Genomic DNA, 21407 nt, shown 5'->3' on the forward strand with positions numbered 1-21407 from the left:
AGGCACTGCTGCTCATTGCATTGTAAACATCTACAGTATTAGCACACCTGCATTGTGCCTAAGCTGTTAAAGAATCCATTGACATGATTTCTTGTTTTATCCTGGCAGGGTCAAACCAGATACTATAGGTAGACAATGGATATTGATGCTGTCTGTGGATGAAATTGTCTTGCTGTTCTACTTCTGGCTTTGCAGGAATAATGTGTACTTGGATAATGCAATAAATCTGGAATACAAGTTGTGTCTACTGTTTGTATAAGACAAAAATAGATAAAATAAACCATTGTCTTTTTATTAAAGTCAACAAACTGGCAGTAACTTTGAATGAAAGTGGGCTGTTGTCATTTGTTTAGTTTGCACAGTTATTAAGCTGCATCTTTGCCAAACTAATTTGTGTATTTGAGTGATGCAAGTTAGAATTTGTGTGGCTATTGTCTGAGTAAAACAGTGTTAAGATAAAAATAAAGCTCTCAGCTCTTCCTAATTTGACAGACTGTCACTGATTTTGTCTCATATTTTAGTCTGTTCCTTACAAAGTTTGTAGTTGTCTGGTAAGTTGTTAGGAATTGCTGTAAATATATATTGACAGACAATTGAGTTTGAGACGTTATATCCACCAACATTGTATGCAATAAGTGGCTATCTTTTTAGATCTGTGCAGGATGTATTAGAAGCAGCCATTCACTGGCACAGTAGTGCAGTGAGTCGTGTTGCCATCATACAGAACATGGTTTTGTAGTTAAGTTCTTTGCTGTAATTTCTTCTTTGTGGACTCTGCATATCCATCCAGTTTCTGAGAGGATTTTGTTTAGGTGATCTATTTTTTTTTACCAACACTTCAAAGACATGTCAAAGGTAAGCTGAAGTGCTTCCAATTTGCCTGCAAATAAGCATATACTGTGAGCTGTCATGTGTGTGTGTGGGGGGGGGGGGGATTTCATAGCTGAAAAGAAACAGCTGTTTAGGGAAAACTCAACAAATATCTGCCCAGAGGCTCTTGTCTATCCAACAGAAACAACACCATTATGGAATACTGGAGGGCTGTAGTTCGAATCCCAAATGAGATGCGATACTTCTTTACATTTCTATGATTTTAACAATACCTGAGGCACAGGACTTTCTCTTCATTTTTGTGTGACTTCTCCACTTTTGAAATTTTCTAATAAATCTAAAATTGTAGGCACCACTGACTTTCCTTATGAATATTTATACATGCATTGTACTTACTATGTTAGTAACCCACTTTGTATTGTGTTTATAGTGATTATAGGTAATGCAGAAGTTTAGTGGGCTACATAGTTTGTATTTTTCCGCTGTTCATATCTTCAGTACCACAGTCCCTATATGTCATTATAGCTTGTATGTTCTATACTGTTTGTCATTTCTCTACCCAATCCCCTCTGAAAATGGGCATCATCCAGTACACTTAAATGGGCCCCAAAATGTAAACCAATCAATGATTCACTCACTCACTCACTCACTCACTCACTCACTCACTCACTCACTCACTCACCAGGTATTCATCAGTGGATCAGCTTCCTTTTGGATTTGGATGTCCAAGTTCAAGACATTTTCTGGGGTTATTTCCCTTGAGCAGTCAATCTGATACCTGCAGTTTTAGTTTCTATAGTATATATATATATATATATCTATATATATATATATATATTTATATATATATATATATATATATATATATATATATATATATATATATGTGTGTGTGTGTGTGTGTGTGTGTATTATTGTGCGGAGTTGCCTGTCCTATGCCCAATCCTCCTCTTTTTTCACATGGGTTAGGAACCAACCTTGGTGAAGTTACACAGGGTTTTGCATCACTGAATAAATGGTTGGCTTTGTTATTTGCTTGATGTAGTTTTATGTTAGTGCACCTTTACAGTGGGAAGCACAGTGCTGCAGGTACTAGTATTGTCACCCTCACAGGAAGCAGTTTTCTGGTTTGGTGCTTGGCTAAGGTGCCTTCCTCTTCTCCCTGTGTTCATGTGGATTTTCTCCAAGTACTCTGGTTTCCACCCACATACCAAAAACGTGCAATTGGTAGATTGGGAACTCTAAATTGTTCATAGGTGAGAGTGTGTGATATGGAAGAAAGGTCTGGCAATCTACTTCTATTGCATACTTGCCTAGTAAAGTGTGAAAAGCATTGGCTAGTCATTATAGGAGTCATGTATGTATTAATGAGATTAGATGAATAGATGTTTGTATTATGTGACTGTTATCTTGAACTGGCTCTTGGTAGTGTGGTTCATAGGATTACTATCATTGTAGTATGACTCAAGAACTGCACTTTATGATATCATATGGAAAAACTAACAAAAAGAGTCAAACCTGGCCAGTTCACTTATTTTATTAACAAATTAATAAATGAATTTGAGTACCTTGGAATGCTTTTTATATTCCGTAACATAATATTGTGCACAGAGAGTGTAGGAATTCTTCTCTGTTTTTATTCCTCTGCATTGCTGGTCTAGTATCTTGGAATGTGGCCCATAATAGCAAGAAAATAAATTCAAGTTAATTCAAAAGCACTTAAACCAGACAAATGAATCAGTGGGAGAAAAACATGAAAACTCCAGTCACCAGAGTTCATGAAACAATTAAACAAAGAAAGGTACATTGCAGAGAGGTGGACTGAAGATTCTGACTCGATCTTTTAATGTTACCCTATCTGCATTCATGTTTACTATGTTCTGAGTTTGCCATTTTTGTATATAACATTGCTGACTTACAAAATGTGATACATTTTCTGCTCTTTGGGCTTGGGTCATGGCTGGAGAGGGTCAAAAGACAAATGTCCACTTACATGGGGTGGGAGGTTGACATAATGGTTAAGGTGTTTACCTTGCAGACACAAGGTGCAGGGTTTGATTCTCACATGAGGCAACTGGCTAGGCTTAAAATGGCCCACAAGGCAATTAACCTAGTACTAATCTATGAACATGTGAACAGAGTCAATAAATAATAATCAGAGAAATGTGAGTAGGATTTGTTAGTCTGAAATCAACTAAAATGTGTCTGAAGATGGGAGTGTACATGTTTGCACCCACATCAGATGTCAGTGGTAGTTGTGTCTGTTGACATTAATCAGTGAAATATTAAGTACAGTCATTTCACAATCTTTTGGATTAGAAAATAATAAAGCTTTAATCTGCATATGGTCAGTGCAGTAAACACTGCGTGCTTGCAGGTCCTTCTACAATGAAAATGTTACATCTTAGACTTCACTAGTTAGCAAACCCATAGCTGTTTTCACTTAGAAATCATGGGTGTTGATTATTTCTTACTCAAAAAAGTATTTTTTTTATGTTTCACAAAACTGAGACAGTAATTCAATACATTTCAATAATAAATAATCTGCAAATATTTGTTAAACAAGAAAAAAATAATTATGTATACTATTTACAAAGGCCTGGAATAAGTTTTATCATAATCATATTCGTAGTAAAAGAGGTGCTGATTTAATTTCTCTTGACCATCCATCATAATTCTATTTTTAACAGCAAGATTCCACAGAGAGCACAAGTGAAGCTTTACATCGCTCTCGTCTGTTCAAAAGCCCCCTTCCACCTTCTATAATTCTTGGTTACTGCATCAATAACTTTTTTGCTGCTAAGATTAATTATTCAAAAATGATTTTTTTATTTGTTTATTTATTTATTCATTAGTTGTTTTTTGTTAAGCAGCTAGGTGGACTCGTCAGCTGGTCCCTTTCAGCTAGTATATTGTCAAAGAGCTTACATATAGACATCACTAAAAAAATATATTCAAAACTTATTAATAGTACTGTATCAAATGACTGCTTTCAAAATTCCACTTTGTAATTACCACAAAGCTCAAGACATCAGATTTGTTTTATTTGGTGTACTTGTACATATTCACAGACAGAGAGAAATGTAAATGAAATACTGTTATATGGCAATTGAAAGAAGAGAAAATAATTTACAGCACTTGTGCTAATCTGTCATACTTGGGCTGAGTTATTTCTCTTGGTTTCAGATTACTTATGGAGGAGTTCACTTTCTCTATGCCATTCCCATCCCTCGGATCATCTGCATGAATTATGTTACTCTGCTGTACATCTATAAATATATTAATCAAAATGTTTCTGTTTTCGCACTCTAAGTTGAGACTTCTTTCCACAAAGGATTCATTGCAGCAACTGTAAGTAGCTATTATATTCTTTCACTTAAACTTCTGAATGTTTAGTCTGATATGAATGTAGAGTTTCAGTAAAAATTATAAGATTTCCTACCAACATATGGAAGTACAAATTAAAAATAAAGAAATACATATTGAATTTCTGTCTTTCTTAAATAAGAGTTTGGTATGTCATTTTTCTGTGGACAGCCTGTCAAAATCCTTGCTTTCAATAACTTACATATCAGCCGTTAAAAAAAAGAAAAACAAATCTGTATGTTGTGTGGGAATCTATGACAATCTATAGTGAATTCATGAATTGTTCCATGTCTAATGAAGTTTAAATATTTTTTTGCCTGCTATGACTCTGTAGAAAACAAGATGCTCATAAAAGATGGCTGAGAGATAGTATTGTAATTCTACAATGAGTTACGGACTAGATAATAACTCACACTACTGAAACAGAAAATACAGAACGGAAGCAGAACATTGCACGTTTAATGCATGTCACATGCTATAAGGCTGTGAATACCTATAAGTGCATGAAATAACATAAATGCATGTTCTTGAAGCTTTGGCATAATTGCAAAGTGGAATCCTAAACTCAGTCGTTATACTATGTTATCTAACAATATAGAATAATTAATTGGAGAAGCAACATGTTATCATTGGCTTAATGACAAAGATGATGAACTGTAAACATAGGGGTAAAAAGCTTCAAACATAAATTTTTTTATGAACACTACAGGACTTTGTTGAGCTTCCCTGTAGATCTTGATGTTCCTTATTGAATATTTTCAAACAACAAAAAGTGTAGCCAAGCTTGTATTATGTACACAACTGTGTAAACTTTTGGGAAAAGTTTGTTCTTGTTCGTGTGTGTGTGTGTGTGTGTGTGTGTGTGTGTGTGTGTGTGTGTGTGTGTGTGTGTGTGTGCTTTCTCCATGATATGTGTGTGTGTGTGTGTGTGTGTGTGTGTGTGTGTGTGTGTGTGTGTGTGTGTGTGTGTGTGTGTGTGTGTGTGTGTGCGTGTGTGTATGTGTGTTTGTGTGTGTGCATTCTCTATGGTATGCCTCTCTAATGCCTCTCAACTTGGAAGGAGACAGAACAGAAAAAGAGGGAAAGACAGTGGTGGCCCATGTCATTGGCTATACACCACTGAACATGTTATACTGAGTTAACAAGGGTCTTATGAAAGTTTGTGAATGGGTACCAGAGCACAGACCTCACCTCATAAAGTTTGTGTTGTACAGTGACAGCATGAGGGTCCTTTGGTAAACTGATAATATTATATGGTCTTAAAACTAGCAATAGCAGAGGACGTCTGTGAAGAAACACACACAAGAGAGGCACTAGTGACTTTGCTTTGACAATCACTGTTAATCCCCCCTCTTTTGCCCCACCTACTCTGTAACGTATGACATAGTGCCTTTGCCTTTCATTAGAATTTACTCTCATTGCAGACTTGGAATGTATAATTTTCTCTAATTTCTTCCGATATTCTAGTCACTAACAAACCACTCCAGCATTCTGGTTACAGTACTACTTTCTTGATTAACATTCTAGCCATATACATCACACTTCCACCTTCTCACAGGTCTTTCAGCCTGATTCCTGTTCTATCATATCCCCCCCCTTTAATGTTTCATATTGTAGCTATAATGCACACATAGCAAGGTTGAATTATTTTCAGTTGAATTTACTGTAAATGTCACTACGTGTTTTATTGGGTTTACCAATGACTTGTCAAAATAAACTAATTTGATATTTAAAAATCAATTAAAAAAATCAATCAAAAACACAAAAAAAAATCTTTTGTGAACAGGGATCAAGCCCCCCTGCTCTCTTGTATGGAGGCTCCTTCCTCCCAGATTACATATACTAACACCATGATCACAGCACTGAGGAGAAAAGGGCAAAAAACCCTTCAAAAGTGCAGTGGTAGTTCATACTATACAGCACATCATGATAAAATCCACAGAAACACTACATTTTTACATTAAAGAACACCAGCCATGAAGTATCGGCTATCAGTTTTGCTTATGTACAGCTTTGTAAACGTTTGCTTTTGTACAGTCACTTTATTTATGTTATCTGCCTTATTGGCCTGGCTCATATCTGAGCGGTGTCTTTAGCCTTTTGTATCTAAATAAATAAATAGCAAAAAATTAACCTTGAAAGGAGCCCTTTTAGTGCAGCTGTTTGGCAAAAGGCTTTCTCCAAACTAGATCCTGCCTGATAGAATAGTTGTCCTACAGAAATTAGGTAGAAAGACTCTTCGATCCTTTCAAAATAACTTCAAAGATTTTATTTTCAAAGAATATTAATGCAACACTTGTGCTGTGTAATGTTGGATGGTTCTGCAATGAATAGTCAACTCTTACAAAGTTGACGATCTAAAATACCAAAACAATGACCAAAACACACAAAGGTAAAAATTATAACTTTAAACAATGGGAGCCAAGCCCCACCCCAGACCCACAAATGTGTATGTATCAACTCTATAGTTGTAACAACTTGGAGAAGAGAGGGATCTCCCAAAAGAACTGAATCATTGCTGGTGCACATTTAGAAATCACTTCAGCAATGATTTCCAAACCCAGCCACTGGGGATGCACAAGCCAGTGCATCTGTTCATGCCGGTCCCAAGCCTGGATAAATGGGGAGGATTACATCAGGAAGGGCATCTGGTGTAAAACTTTCACCAAATGACATATGTGGGCAACAAAACAGATTTCCATAACAGATCGGTCAAGGCCCGGATTAGCAACCACCGCCACCAGTACTGTTAGCCAACAGGGTGTTGGTAGAAATTAGGCTACTGTTGGTCAAAGGAGAAGAAGAAGAAGAGGGGGATGGTGAAGAAGTGTAAGGAGATGAGGCGTATGGTGAAAAGGGAGGTGGCGAAGGCTAAGGATAAGGTGTATGAAGAGTTGTATGAAAGGTTGGACACTAAGGAGGGAGAAAAGGACCTGCACCGATTGGCTAGACAGAGGGACCGAGCTAGTAAAGATGTGCAGCAGGTAAAGGTGATAAAGGATAATGAGGGAAATGTACTTACAAGTGAGGAGAGTATGTTGAGCAGATGAAAAGAGGACTTTGAGGGGCTGATGAATGAAGAGAACGAAAAAGAAATAAGGTTAGAGGATGTGGGGATAGTGAATCAAGAAGTGCAGCAGATCAGCAAGGAGGACGTAAGGACAGCTATGAAAAGGATGAAAAATGCAAAGGCTGTTGGCCCAGATGATATACCTGTGGAAGCATGGAGGTGTTTAGGAGAGATGGAAGTGGAGTTTTTAACCAAGTTGTTTAATGAAATCTTGGAAAGTGAGAGGATGCTTGAGGAGTGGAGAAGTGTTTTGGTACCAATTTTTAAGAATAAGGGTAATGTGCAGAGTTCTAGTAATTACAGCGGGATAAAATTGATCAGTCACAGCATGAAGTTATGGGAAAGTGTAGTGGAAGCTAGGTTAAGAAGGGAGGTAATGATTAGTGTGCAGCAGTTTGGTTTCATGCCAGAAAATAGCACTACAGATGCGATGCTTGCTCTGAGAATGTTGAAGGAGAAATATAGAGAAGGTCAGAAAGAATTGCATTGTGTCTTTGTGGACTTAGAGAAAGCATATGACAGGGTTTCCTGGAGAGGAGTTGTGGTACTGTATGAGGAAGTCGGGAGTGGCAGAGAAGTATGTAAGAGTGGTACAAGATACGTATGAGGGTAGTGTGACAGTGGTGAGGTCTGCGGTAAGAGTGACAGATGCATTTAAGGTGGAGGTGGGATTATATCAAGGATCAGCTCTGAGCCCTTTCATATTTGCAATGGTGATGGACAGGTTGACAGATGAGATCAGGCAGGAGCCCCCATGGACTATGATGTTTTTAGATGACACTATGATCTATAGCGAGAGTAGAGAACAGGTTGAGGAGACCCTAGAGAGGTGGAGATAAGCTGTAGAGAGGAGAGGAATGAAGGTTAATGGGACTAAGACAGAATATATGTGTGTGAATGAGAGGGAGGATAGAGAAATGGTGAGGATGCAGGGAGTAGAACTGGCAAAGGTGGATGAGTGTAAATACTTGTGATCAACTGTTCATAGTAATGGCAAGTGTAGAAGAGAGGTGAAGAAGAGAGTACAGGCAGGGTGGAGTGGGTGAAGAGTGTCAAGAGTGATTTGTGACAGACTGGTACCTTTAAGAGTGAAAGGAAAGGTCTACAAGAGGGTAGTGAGACCAGCTATGTTATATGGATTGGAGATGGTAGCATTGACAAAAAGGTAGGAGTCAAAGCTGGATGTGGCAGAGTTAAAGATGCTAAGATGTGCATTGGGTGTGACGAGGATGGACAGGATTAGGAATCAGTATATTAGAGGGTCATCCCAGTTTGGACGGTTTGGAGACAAAGCCAGAGAGGCCCGATTGCATTGGTCTAGATATATGCTGCGGAGGGATGCTGGGTATATTGGTAAAAGGATGCTAAGGATGGAGCTGCTAGGTAAGAGGAAAAGAGGAAGGCCTAAGATAAGGTTTATGGATGTGGTGAGAGAGGACATGCAGGTGGTTGGTGTAACAGAGCAAGATGCAGAGGACAGGAAGAAATGGAAACAGGTGATCTGCTGTGGCGATCCCTAACGGGAGCAGCCGAAAGAAGAAGCAGCAGCAATGATCTCCAATGGAAAGCAACGATCAATGTTTTGTTGTTTTTATGTTTCTTTCTATGGGTAAATAAATCTGGAGGAATTTCAACTCAACAAACCATGGAAGAATCCTACTGAATGGGGAGTTTATACTTTACTTTGCTTAACATGCAGCATTGCATGGTACAATGTGGAATAATAACTAAGACAATCAAGATCGAAAATACAGAAGAGTGACTCTCAAACACCGCTCTTCTCAAACACCGCTCTTCTCAAACACTGCTCTTCTCAAACACCGCTCTTCTCAAACACCGCTCTTCTCAAACACCGCTCTTCTCAAACACTGCTCTTCTCAAACACCGCTCTTCTCAAACATCGCTCTTCTCAAACACTGCTCTTCTCAAACACCGCTCTTCTCAAACACTGCTCTTCTCAAACACCGCTCTTCTCAAACACCGCTCTTCTCAAACACCACTCTTCTCAAACACCACTCTTCTCAAACACCACTCTTCTCAAGCACCGCTCTTCTCAAACACCGCTCTTCTCAAACACCACTCTTCTCAAACACCACTCTTCTCAAGCACCGCTCTTCTCAAACACTGCTCTTCTCAAACACCGCTCTTCTCAAACACCGCTCTTCTCAAACACTGCTCTTCTCAAACACCGCTCTTCTCAAACACTGCTCTTCTCAAACACCGCTCTTCTCAAACACCGCTCTTCTCAAACACCGCTCTTCTCAAACACTGCTCTTCTCTTTTAAATTTCTTTTTTGCAGGGAGAGAAAACACCCTCCATCCTGTGATGTAGGAAGTGAAGCCCTCACACCCAATAACTTATATATACTATCTCCAAGATCACTATACCACAGAGAAAGGTTAATATAACAAGAAATGTATCTCCGACTTAGTCCATGCATGTCCAAGTCTTTGTATATAAATTGCTATGTAAACATTACACATTTAATTTCTTATTCCTCTATTACATTTAATGTATTGCAATATGTTGCTTTTATATTTTGTCCTGTTGTTGCTACTCTCTATTCATGTTTTATTCTATGTGGTTTCATCTCACAGCTGCTGACAGAGCCCAGGATGTGGCTGAAAAGGTCCTATCTACTTAACTAAACCAACTAACTAACTAAAGTGTTAAAGTCAGCTGTTAAACTGGATTGTCATTATATTAGTTTGTCAGTGATTTTGGCTTACCTTTGGGTATTCCATCAAAATCCATCTTTTGTTGAATAAAACTCCATTATAATGTATAAACAACCAACCAACCCACCTAGCCCACTAAGCCCCTACTACAAGTTAATCTACCCTATAATGACTACCTAAAACAGTAGCCTCACTATGAATATAACATTACCTAGCATTCTTTATCTTAAATGTATATATTGTAAATAGCTTTTCAACTATCCTCCTTCCCTTTTCTGGGGAAGATTCTCTCTATTGGCAATGTTTTGATGCTATTAACTAAATAATCCTCACTTCTCTTCCTGAATGAGGATGTACACATTTTTTATCCTGAGTGGTGATGTATACACCCCACCTTCTCTAGTTCTTTTCTGACTGTCTCAACTTGATACTTTTTAAATAATGCACTTTCCACCTACATTCACCCCTCTATGCAAATTTGTGTTAACAAACGTCATTCTATAACTACATCCAAATGAATAACTACAGTCAAATGAATAACAACTGTTATTTTACAACCTTACTCTCATCATCTAACTCCTCGGTGCAACTAATCATCTGTCTCAACTTGTCCCAATCCTAATACAATTGTATGTATAAATATAACATACAAATATATGTTTGCAATACATGTTGCTATTTTCTGACTGTACCCTAATATGTCTTACTATATAATATAACTTTTTGTTTATTGTCACTGTGTATTATAGATATGTAATAATACTTAATTGCTTATTGTTACTGTGTTTTTGGAGCTTTTCTCCCCAGGCCTCCACTAAAAACGGGCTCGCTGAGCCCAGTGGTCCTCCTCGGTCATCAAACTAGAAATAGATAAATAAATAATATGCATGGTAGCATCCTGGCTTATCCACACTTACATTAGTGCCAAAGGTCTGCACTTTAAACAATTTACCCAACGCACAGCCAGTAATATTGACATATTCCTACCATATTAGTGGAGACTGTACAGACAAACAGAGATAACATCTGACAAAAGTGAGACAGGTGAGTGGACACTACCCTTTCATTCCCTGCATACCCCATCAGGCTCGGCCAGTTCCAGGGTCACTAATTTAATACCATCCTCATGGACTGTCCCCAGGATTTTATCGCTCTACACTACAGAGCCACCTGTGGAATACTGTTACGTTGAGTAAGGCATTATTTGTCACAGGCTGTGTTAATGACCACAATTTTGACTGACGTGATGGTGATGCCATTTCATGTGGCTTGATTATCAGACTAAATGCCTGTTTAAAATTACAAGGATACAAATGAAACAGTGAAGTTACAACATCTTTCAATTACAGTTGTCTTTGTCTATTTGAATAGAAAGTAATTTTGAAAATAGTAAATTTTTGCACTGATGTTATAGAAATATAAAACCATAAATTCTAATGCTTTGCAGATAAATGACACACCTACTCTGACAATTTCATTGCCTACTGAATAAAATAGTGATACAGAGAGAGAGCAGCTCCAACAGACACCTGAACCACTATTCAAACCCAGTCTGTCTGGGCTGTAGTCAGGGCTTTATTTGTCTATGCTGACAGAGCTGCCTTATAATATAGCAATTTGGGTCTATATTATGTTGCCAAAATGGCAAAACAATGAATGCCATTTCAGCAACACATAAACAGTGAAATACCACTAACGCGAATGGCCAAGTCACCAATTTTTTTCCTAGGGAAAAAAAAAAATCGCTTGACCGTCACCATGAAATTGCCCTCTACCCCACTGTAGTTTGATGTCAGAGTTGGTATATTTAGTTGGGGGTGTGTGAGGGACACAGCCAACCACTTTGTAATGATTTAGATGATGTGTCGTGTCTGGTTGGTCTACTGATTTTTTTTCCCTAGGAAAACAAATCGGTGAGCTGGCCGTTCACGTCAGTGGTTTTTTGCTGTTTATGTGTAGGTGAAATGGCATTTGCTGTTTTGCTGTTTTAGCAACATAATATAGACCCAAACTGCTATATTATAAGGCATCTCTGTCAGCATAGACAAATAAAGCCCTGACTACAGCCCAGAAAGACTGAGTTTGAATAGTGGTTCAGGTGTCTGTTGGAGCTGTTATTGGTGGATTGGTGTGCCTGTCATGGTGATAAGTGGGAAATGCAGGGAAGCACGATGCTGAAATCCTTCAAAAGATGGGTCTTGATGCAGGGGATGACCATGGTGTGAGCATTTGTCCACTAAGCCACATATATGGTAGCCTTTTCTGGCACATGGGATGATGCACTTGCAGAGGGAAAGCATAGTGTCTTCTGCAGTGATTCATTTTGCACATTCCTTGCCCAGAGAGGGATTAGTACTTACAATGTATGCCCTCATTACAGGGATGCTGGTGGGGATACAAACTACACTTATGGTTACCTAAATGATGATCCCCCTATTGTCTCTCACTCCTGTGATTGGAGATACTTTTCTCCTTCTTTTTCTTTCGGCTGCTCCCATTAGAGGTCACCACAGCGGATCATTTGTTTCCATTTCTTCCTGTCCTCTGCATCTTGTACTGCCACACCAGCCACCTGCATGTCCTCTCTCACCACATCCATAAACCTTATCTTAGGCCTTCCTCTTTTCCACTTACCTGGCAGCTCCATCCTTAGTATCCTTCTCCCAATATACCCAGCATCCCTCCTCAGCACTTATCCAAACCAACACAATCTCACCTCTTTGTCTTTGTCTCCTAACAGTCCAACCTGAGCTGACTCTCTAACATACTAATTTCTAATCCTGTCCATCCTCATTACACCCAATGCAAATCTTAACATCTTTAACTCTGCCACCTCCAGCTCTGACTCCTGTCTTTTTGTCAATGCCACTGTCTCCAACCCATATAACATAGCTGGTCTCACTACCCTCTTGTAGACCTTCCCTTTCACTCTTACTGGTACCAGTCTGTCACAAACCACTCCTAACACTATTCTCCACCCACTCCAACCTGCCTGTACTCTCTTCTTCACCTCTCTTCCACACTCACCATTACTCTAAACTGTTGATTCCAAGTACTTAAACTCATCCACCTTCTCCACCTCTACTCCCTGCATCCTCACCATTCCTCTATCCTCCCTCTCATTCACACACATATATTCTGTCTTAGTCCTGCTGACCTTCATTCTTATCCTGTCTAGAGCATATCTTCACCTGTCCAGGGTTTCCTCAACCCATTCCCTACTCTCACTATAGATCACAATGTCATCTGCAACCATCATAGCCCACTGGGACTCCTGTCTGATCTTGGCTGTCAACCTATCTATCACCATTGCAAATAAGAAAGGGCTCAAAGCTGGTACTTAATCTAATCCCACCTCCGCCTTGAATGCATCTATCACTCCTACCACAGACCTCATCACTGTCACACTGCCCTCGTATATATCCTATATCACGCTTACATACTTCTCTGCCACTTCTGACTTCTTCATACAATACCACAACTTCTCTATAGGCACCCTGTCATATGCTTTCTCTAAGTCCACAAAAAAACAATGCAACTCCTTCTGACCTTCTCTACACTTTTCCATCAACAACCACAGAGAAAACATCACATCTGTAGTACTCTCTCCCAGCATGAAACCGTACTGCTGCTCACTAATCATCACTTTCCTTCTTAACCTAGCTTCCACTACTCTTTCCCATAACTTCATGCTGTGACTGATCAGTTTTATCCCTCTGTAGTTACTACAGCTCTGCACATCACCCTTATTATTAAAACTCTGTACAAATACACTTCTCCACATCTCAGGCATCCTCTCTCTTTCCAAGATTTTGTTAAACAATCTGGTTAAAAACTCCACTGCCATTTCACCTAAACACCTCCATGCTTTCACAGGTATGTCACCTGGGCCAGCAGCCTTTCCATTCTTCATCCTCTTCATAGCTGTCCTTACTTACTCCTTGCTAATCCATTGCACTTCATGATTCACTATCCCCACATCATCCAACCTTCTCTCTCTTTCATTCTCTTCATTCATCAGCCCCTCAAAGTACTCTATCTGCTCAACACACTCTCCTCATTTGTGAGTACATTTCCCTCATTATCCTTTATCACCTTTACCTGCTGCACATCTTTCCCACCTCGGTCCCTCTGTTTAACCAATCGGTACAGGTCCTTTTTTCCCTCCTTAGTGTCCAACCTTTCATACAACTCACAATATGCTTTACTCTTAGCCTTCGCCACCTCTCTGTTCACCATATGCCTCATATCCTTGTACTCTTGTCTACGTTCTTCATGTCTCTGACAATCCCACTTCTTCTTTACCAGCCTCTTCCTCTGTATACTCTCCTGTACTTTCTCATTCCACCTCCAGATCTCCTTGTCCTCCTGCCTCTGTCCAGATGTCACACCAAGCACCTTTCTAGCTGTCTCCCTTACCACCTCTGCTGTGGCTGGCCAGCTATCTGGTAAGTCTCCACTGCCACCCAGTGACAGTCTTAACTCTTCCCTGAACTCCACCTTACACTTATCCTTTTTCAACTTTCACTATTTGATCCTTAGCACTGTGAATGTCATTACATGCAATTGTGGAAGACTTAATTGTCTGCAGACACATAAGCAAAAATACAAAAACTTTATTTATATTCTTGACTTCTTTTACTGTTTAACCATTTTTTCTACACATAAACTAATCTAGACATGCACTATCCTTTCTGTGAAGGAAAATAAAAACTCCCACAAGTCTCTTCTGACTCACTCACTATCTAGCATCAGGTTGCATCCACATCTGGGTGTTTCAAACAGATAATAACCAGGTAGATTCTACTGCTGACAAACATGAGTCATTTAAACATTTCTATCATTATTTCTGCCTTGCATTTTAAGCTTTTGTTAGGTTAGTTTTCACAGCACCTTACAGAGATGTGAACCATTTTTGCCACTTTCCTGGGACCTGTTGTTCTCTTCTTCATGCTTCTAAATAGATGGAATCTCTAGAACTGTAATGAATATCCAGATAGTCACACAAGTCATGTGCTTCCTAGGGGTCCACACCAGAACACATGAAGTAATCCACACCAAATAAGTCAGATGGTGTCTTAGCAGCATTTTATACAGAGGATAATGTTTCATTTCTTTCTGTGATACCTCATGTTGTCCATCTTAATATTTAATTAGCCTTCACCAAAGGTCTTTCACATTGCTTCCATACATTTAGACCGTCTGATCCTCCTTGGTCTCTTTCATTGCTACTAACATATCCTTTATCTGTGAACTCCTTTTATATGGGCTCCCACTTGAAAATGTTGGCAGTTGAAATGCTGAGTGATGACATGCCAAAAAAAAAAAATTAAAACTGCAGAAGATTGGATCTCAAACACCGCTCTTGTCCTTTAAACTTCTTATTTGCTTGCAGGGAGGTGAGCCCCCCTGCACCCTGTCATGTGGGAAGTCAAGCACCCATACCCAAGAAATTATATATACTAACGCCAAGATCACTATACCTCAGAGAAAGGGGAATGCAACAAGAAATGGCCATCTCTAACAGCATATATAAGTCTAGTTTTTGGCTATTCAGTTTCTGCATTAAGGGGCTCTCTATAGCAGGTCCCAACATTTCAAATGGTTGCATCTTTCATCGATTTTGATTGTCAGATGTAGCATGTTGATTTTTTTTTTTGTATTGAAGTCAAGCTGCAAGGTTTTAGACCATTGTTCCAACAATAGTCGTCTCTCATCATTTTATACTAACTTGGGTACTGTCTTTGTCCAATTTCTTCTCATATCATTTGTGGCATCATCTTGTTGCCTAATTTTATGTCAACGTCAAGACAAAAAAATCTTTTCAGTCTTTATTTATATGGCTGCGAAGTGGAAACAAAGGTTCATTTTCAGCTGACTCACAGGTCAATGTGAAGAAGGTATCTAATAATATCAGAAGGTATATAATAATATAAGGAGGTATATATAATAATATCAGAAGGTATATAATAATATAAGAAGGTATATACAATAATATCAGAAGGTATATAATAATATAAGAAGGTATATAACAATATAATGATATCAGAATGTATATAATAATAACAGAAGGTATATAATAATATAAGAAGGTATATAACAATATAATGATATCAGAATGTATATAATAATATCAGAAGGTATATAATAATATTACTAATGGAGAAAAAACACAGCTGAGGCCGAACAGTTGTCTAGCGCTTTCATTCCATTATTGTTGCTAGGAACTTCATCAGAACTGAAAAAAGTACATAGCCATGCTCTATAAATATGCTGTATACAGGAATCCATAATTTGCATATGATGTGATTAGTGGCCAATGGCCAAAGATTTCTTTTCACAATACAAAAGAAGAATTCAAACCAATGATTATGTCCTCATGTTAATACAAAGGCCAAGGAAAATGTTTTCAATTCTTACCAATAGTCATTGTGATGTGTGTGTTATAACAACTTTTGAAACTAACTAAGAGTGAGTTGAACAAATACTTAATACCATTGATTTTTTACGATGTTATTGTGTTTACTTTTAACTGATAGTTATATTTCCAATTAAACTAGAAGCTGGAAAATCATAGGACTGACCCTGTAATAGTAGTGGAACCATTGCTTATGTTCTATCACTGTTTAAGAACTAGTGTAGTCAAAACAAACAGTCAGTACATGTTAATTTGCCCATCTTAAAGCACATTTAATGTTCAGAGAGTCATTAAGTCCTGGATGAGTGTCCGAGTTTAAAAGTAACTGCCACCTCAGTTCTTTTAACTCTAACAGAGTTTCACAGTCTCCAAAAAACTGTCCAACTTGTTCCAGTACTATGAATTTAAACCCGTTGAAGTTTGTGCATAGTGCACTGTGCTTACCTAGCGCATTACTGTCGTCTTTTCGTCTGATGGCAGATAAATGTTCCTTTACTCTATCAGATAATTTTCTGATAGTTTTTCCCACGTAAAATGCTGGGCAGGAGTTACATGTAGCAGCGTACACTAGGAACATGGCAGGACAGTCAAAGTGGTTGTGAAATTTGACTGTTAGATCACAGTGCACGAAAGTGAAGCTGCTGCCAGTCCACATGTGTTTGCAAACTACGCAATGATTACAAGTGAACATACCTTTGGGACTTCTGTTTGGTACAGGCTGAGGATAAAAAAAAGGTTTATCTTTTTCAAAAGACGTTTTGAGCATGGTGGTCCGTTTATAAGAGAAAGTGGGATTTTGTCCCAGAACTTTCTTGAGGTCTGCATTTGCTCGTATGATGTTCCAGTTTTTTTGCAAGACTTCTCTTATGTTTCTCATGTCTCTACTGATGGGGAGCGGGTAACTGCAGTTCCTATCCGTGGAATTATTTGTGTAATCATTGCGTTTAGGGATGAAACCATGCAGTAAGATTGGTTTATGCCATGTGTGTCTTTTTTCTGCTACTTCTGTAAAAACTTCACTTAGTATCTCTTCTCGAACATGTGGGATAAGAATTTACATTCTTGTAAAAAGGTACGGTCATCAGATATAATTCTTGAAAGTCTGCAAACACATGTGGACTGGCAGCAGCTTCACTTTCGTGCACTGTGATCTAACAGTCAAATTTCACAACCACTTTGACTGTCATGCCATGTTCCTAGTGTACGCTGCTGCATGTAACTCCTGCCCAGCATTTTACGTGGGAAAAACTATCAGAAAATTATCTGATAGAGTAAAGGAACATTTATCTGCCATCAGACGAAAAGACGACAGTAATGCGCTAGGTAAGCACAGTGCACTATGCACAAACTTCAACGGGTTTAAATTCATAGTACTGGAACAAGTTGGACAGATTTTTGGAGACTGTGAAACTCTGTTAGAGTTAAAAGAACTGAGGTGGCAGTTTCTTTTAAACTCGGACACTCATCCAGGACTTAATGACTCTCTGAACATTAAATGTGCTTTAAGATGGGCAAATTAACATGTACTGACTGTTTGTTTTGACTACACTAGTTCTTAAACAGTGATAGAACATAAGCAATGGTTCCACTACTATTACAGGGTTAGTCCTATGATTTTCCAGCTTCTAGTTTAATTGGAAATATGACTATCAGTTAAAAGTAAACACAATAACATCGTAATAAAACAATGGTATTAAGTATTTGTTCAACTCACTCTTAGTTAGTTTCAAAAGTTGTTATAACACACACATCACAATGACTATTGGTAAGAATTGAAAACATTTTCATTGGCCCTTGTATTAACATGAGGACATAATCATTGGTTTGAATTCTTCTTTTGTATTGTGAAAAGAAATCTTTGGCCATTGGCCACTAATCACATCATATGCAAATTAGGTATTCCTGTATACAGCATATTTATAGAGCATGGCTATGTACTTTTTTCAGTTCTGATGAAGTTCCTAGCAACAATAAAGGAATGAAAGCGCTGGACAACAGTTCGGCCTCAGCTGTGTTTTTTCTCCATTCGTAATTTTATTAGTTACAAAGTTTTAATTGTTTGTTGGCATTATTCTACTTTGCTTTACAGTCTTAGAATGTTTTTTAGTGTATATAATAATATAAGAAGGTATATAACAATATAATAATACCAGAAGGTATATAATAATATAAGAAGGTATATAATAATATAAGAATATAATAATATAAGAAGGTATATAATAATATAAGAAGGTATATAACAATATAATAATATCAAAAGGTATATAATATAAGAAGGTATATAATAATATCAGAAGGTATATAACAATATGACATGTCAAACTACAATAATCTGAATGTGCACGTGCTATACAGAATGCAAATTCAATGTAATAATAATTTACATAGTTGTACTATAAAATCAGCACAACTGTGCTGTGCACATTACAGTTCCTTTACTTATACAAAACTTTTAAATTCTTCGAAAGCATCAGTACATACTACAGGAAAAATTAACATTTCTAGGAGCACTGCAGTATATTCCTTTATGTTTGCACTTCAGTTAGGAATCTACAGTATTTATCATTTCCATGTACAAATGTTCCTTTGTTATAGTAGCAGTAGTTAAACTGTGTCAGTGTTATAAGAAGACCATATGATAAAGGATTCAGATGTTTTAATATTAGGTCAAACAGGACTAGTGTTGTATTAGTGTAACATAAACTGGGAAGTATTCATGATGCCATTTTTTATTGCATGTTAGACGGTGGTTAGTCGAATGCCTGCATGTAATGTATTTTAGCTTAACATTGATAAAAGTGGTGGGTTAAATATGAGTAGAGCCATCTCTGAGATTTCTAGTTATGTAAGCATGTTAGCTAAATGAAGGAGTGTATTAAATGAGTCGGGGATGGGGAAATGAAATGACGAGCATGTGACACTGATGGAAGGGGGTTATTTCACTGCAGTAGGAGAAGAACAGATTGTACATCAGAGTTAACAATTAATTTTCACTGGTCTTGTTTACAAATGTAGACACATACACTTTTTGGAAACTGCTATAACCTGTTCATTGTCTTATATTATTTGGTAGTTAGTTCCAAAGTGAGTGCCAACTTAAGAATGGTCATTCAGCCCTAGTTAGGCTGACTCTTGGGCTGGCTGTAAGATTAAAGTCCCCAACCTAAAGTATGTAATTTGGGTAGTTAGTTTGCTACTGATGGCAGCAGTCCAAAACAGGTGCTTGTGAATGGCAAAACTGATAGGAAGGGTAGCCTGATATTCTTCTGAAATAGATTTTTCTTTGGCAATGAATTGCAGTACTGTACTGTAGGATGGGAGATATGAAAATCTATATATTTATGACAAAAAAATTGAATTACCTGGTAAATGTAGAAAACAGGGTATAGATAGATAACCCTTATTTTCTAAAAAATTAGGACTGTGAATAAACTGCCTCCTGTTTCTTCTTACTTATTTTCCTATTGCAATTATTATTCCACCTTTCTGTCATAAGTTATTAAAAAATAATTGCTTAGCACAGTGACTCAAGGATATAAAAAAAAATGGTCCCAGAGATTCATAAAACAAAAAAGACCATGCAGGAACAGTGTAGTCATTCCTGCATGAAACATGGCAGCCGCGTGATCCCGGAACGTTAGTTCCTGATGTGCATGAGCCTGCCTACACAGTTTCTGCATGAAGATCCATGCAGAATACTAATTATCGCATTTGCAGGTGAAAACCATGTAAATGAGGTAAAATAGCAATTCTGCAGGCAGGCAGATCTCTGTGCAGGAACAGTGTAATGTGCAGAACCGTATTCAACTACTAGCCGAATACGGTTCTGCAAACATCAAAACGAAGATGTGATAGCTCGTAAAAGACAATGTATTAAGTTAATTAGGCATTGCAATGGCTACATATATAGCCATTGGCATTGCCATAGTTTTAAAATTAATAAAAATATATATTTTTTTTGTGGCCAAGTTTGGCTGTTTAAACGCAGTGCAGTGCCGCACAAACGGGAGGGGTCCGGAAATAAAAAAAAAAGGAAAGCATATTAAAATAAAAAGTCTGAATTTCTCTATTATCATCAATGGCATTCAGAATGTAAACAACAGGAGTCAACACTGGCTGCTAAGGGGAAAGGTTGTGCTGTACTGCAGTAACTATGGGATAAGGCAGTGGGGCATGTAAATGAAGGTAATATAACTGAATCACATATTTTTTCTAAGTGCCACACTGCACCTAACTGTGTAGGAGCAATAGCACTACGGTGTAAGAACAGGGAGAAACAGACGTGAAAGGGGGTGTGTAGTGGTTCCTGTAACCATATTGGAGTTTTGCGCAAACAGGAGGTGTGGAGCTAAGCTTCGCTCAGCAGGATGTGTGTGTCACAGGCTGCTGAGTAATAGGAAGCTGAAGTCAAGAAACTTAAAGCGTGTCAATGCCCAGGGGAGGATCAAATCTGGCTTAGTACTGTTTACACTGGCTGCACGGGTTTGCGTGGAGTGCCACTGGGCTTAAACTGGGTAGAAATAGGGAAACAAAGTAAAGGAACTAGCAGAAAAAGGGAAATAACCCCCCAGTTATGTAGCTGGCAGGTGAATTCATCACAGGCAGCCAATTACACAGGCACCAGTCACAGCACACCAGTATAAAGTATTGCAAACACCCTACAGTCAGGATTTTCCCACAAACTTAGCACTGTAGGTGAGCAGTTGTTGGGAATTTTAACTCTCAAAAATGTTAGGGGCTGCAATTGCTCTTATACACCAATATGTGGAAGAGGCTGAGGGTGGTGAGGAGGATAATGCTGAGAACTGCCTCAGGCTTTGGAGGAGGAGGAGAGTGTTCAGACCCTGGGTAGCCTACCAGGGGCTAAATAAGCTGGAAATAGTAGAGCAATACAGGGTGGACAGGGACCTACTACAGCAAATCATCGAGCTGTCCTGGTCTCGCCTCAGATCCAGAACCAACAGAGGGGAACCCGTACCAGTTGACACCAAGGTATGCCTAGCCTTAAGAATACTAGCTACAGGTACTTTCCAAAGGCCTGCA

At 38.4% G+C, this 21407-nt stretch overlaps 1 protein-coding gene across 1 annotated transcript in view; it reads left to right on the top strand.

Annotated features, from left to right (window-relative positions):
- Nucleotides 1-3931: 3931 nt before the first annotated feature.
- LOC122815148 overlaps nt 3932-21407 on the top strand; it is an 83510-nt gene continuing 66034 nt past the window's right edge. Inside the window, exon 1 of the mRNA XM_044087403.1 lies at nt 3932-4182. The gene's annotated coding sequence lies outside the window, so the exon portion shown is untranslated. The remainder of the gene's footprint in view (nt 4183-21407) is intronic.

This window comes from Protopterus annectens, chromosome 11.part0, assembly GCF_019279795.1.
Source record: "Protopterus annectens isolate FY-2018-M chromosome 11.part0, PAN1.0, whole genome shotgun sequence".
NCBI lineage: Eukaryota > Metazoa > Chordata > Ceratodontiformes > Protopteridae > Protopterus > Protopterus annectens.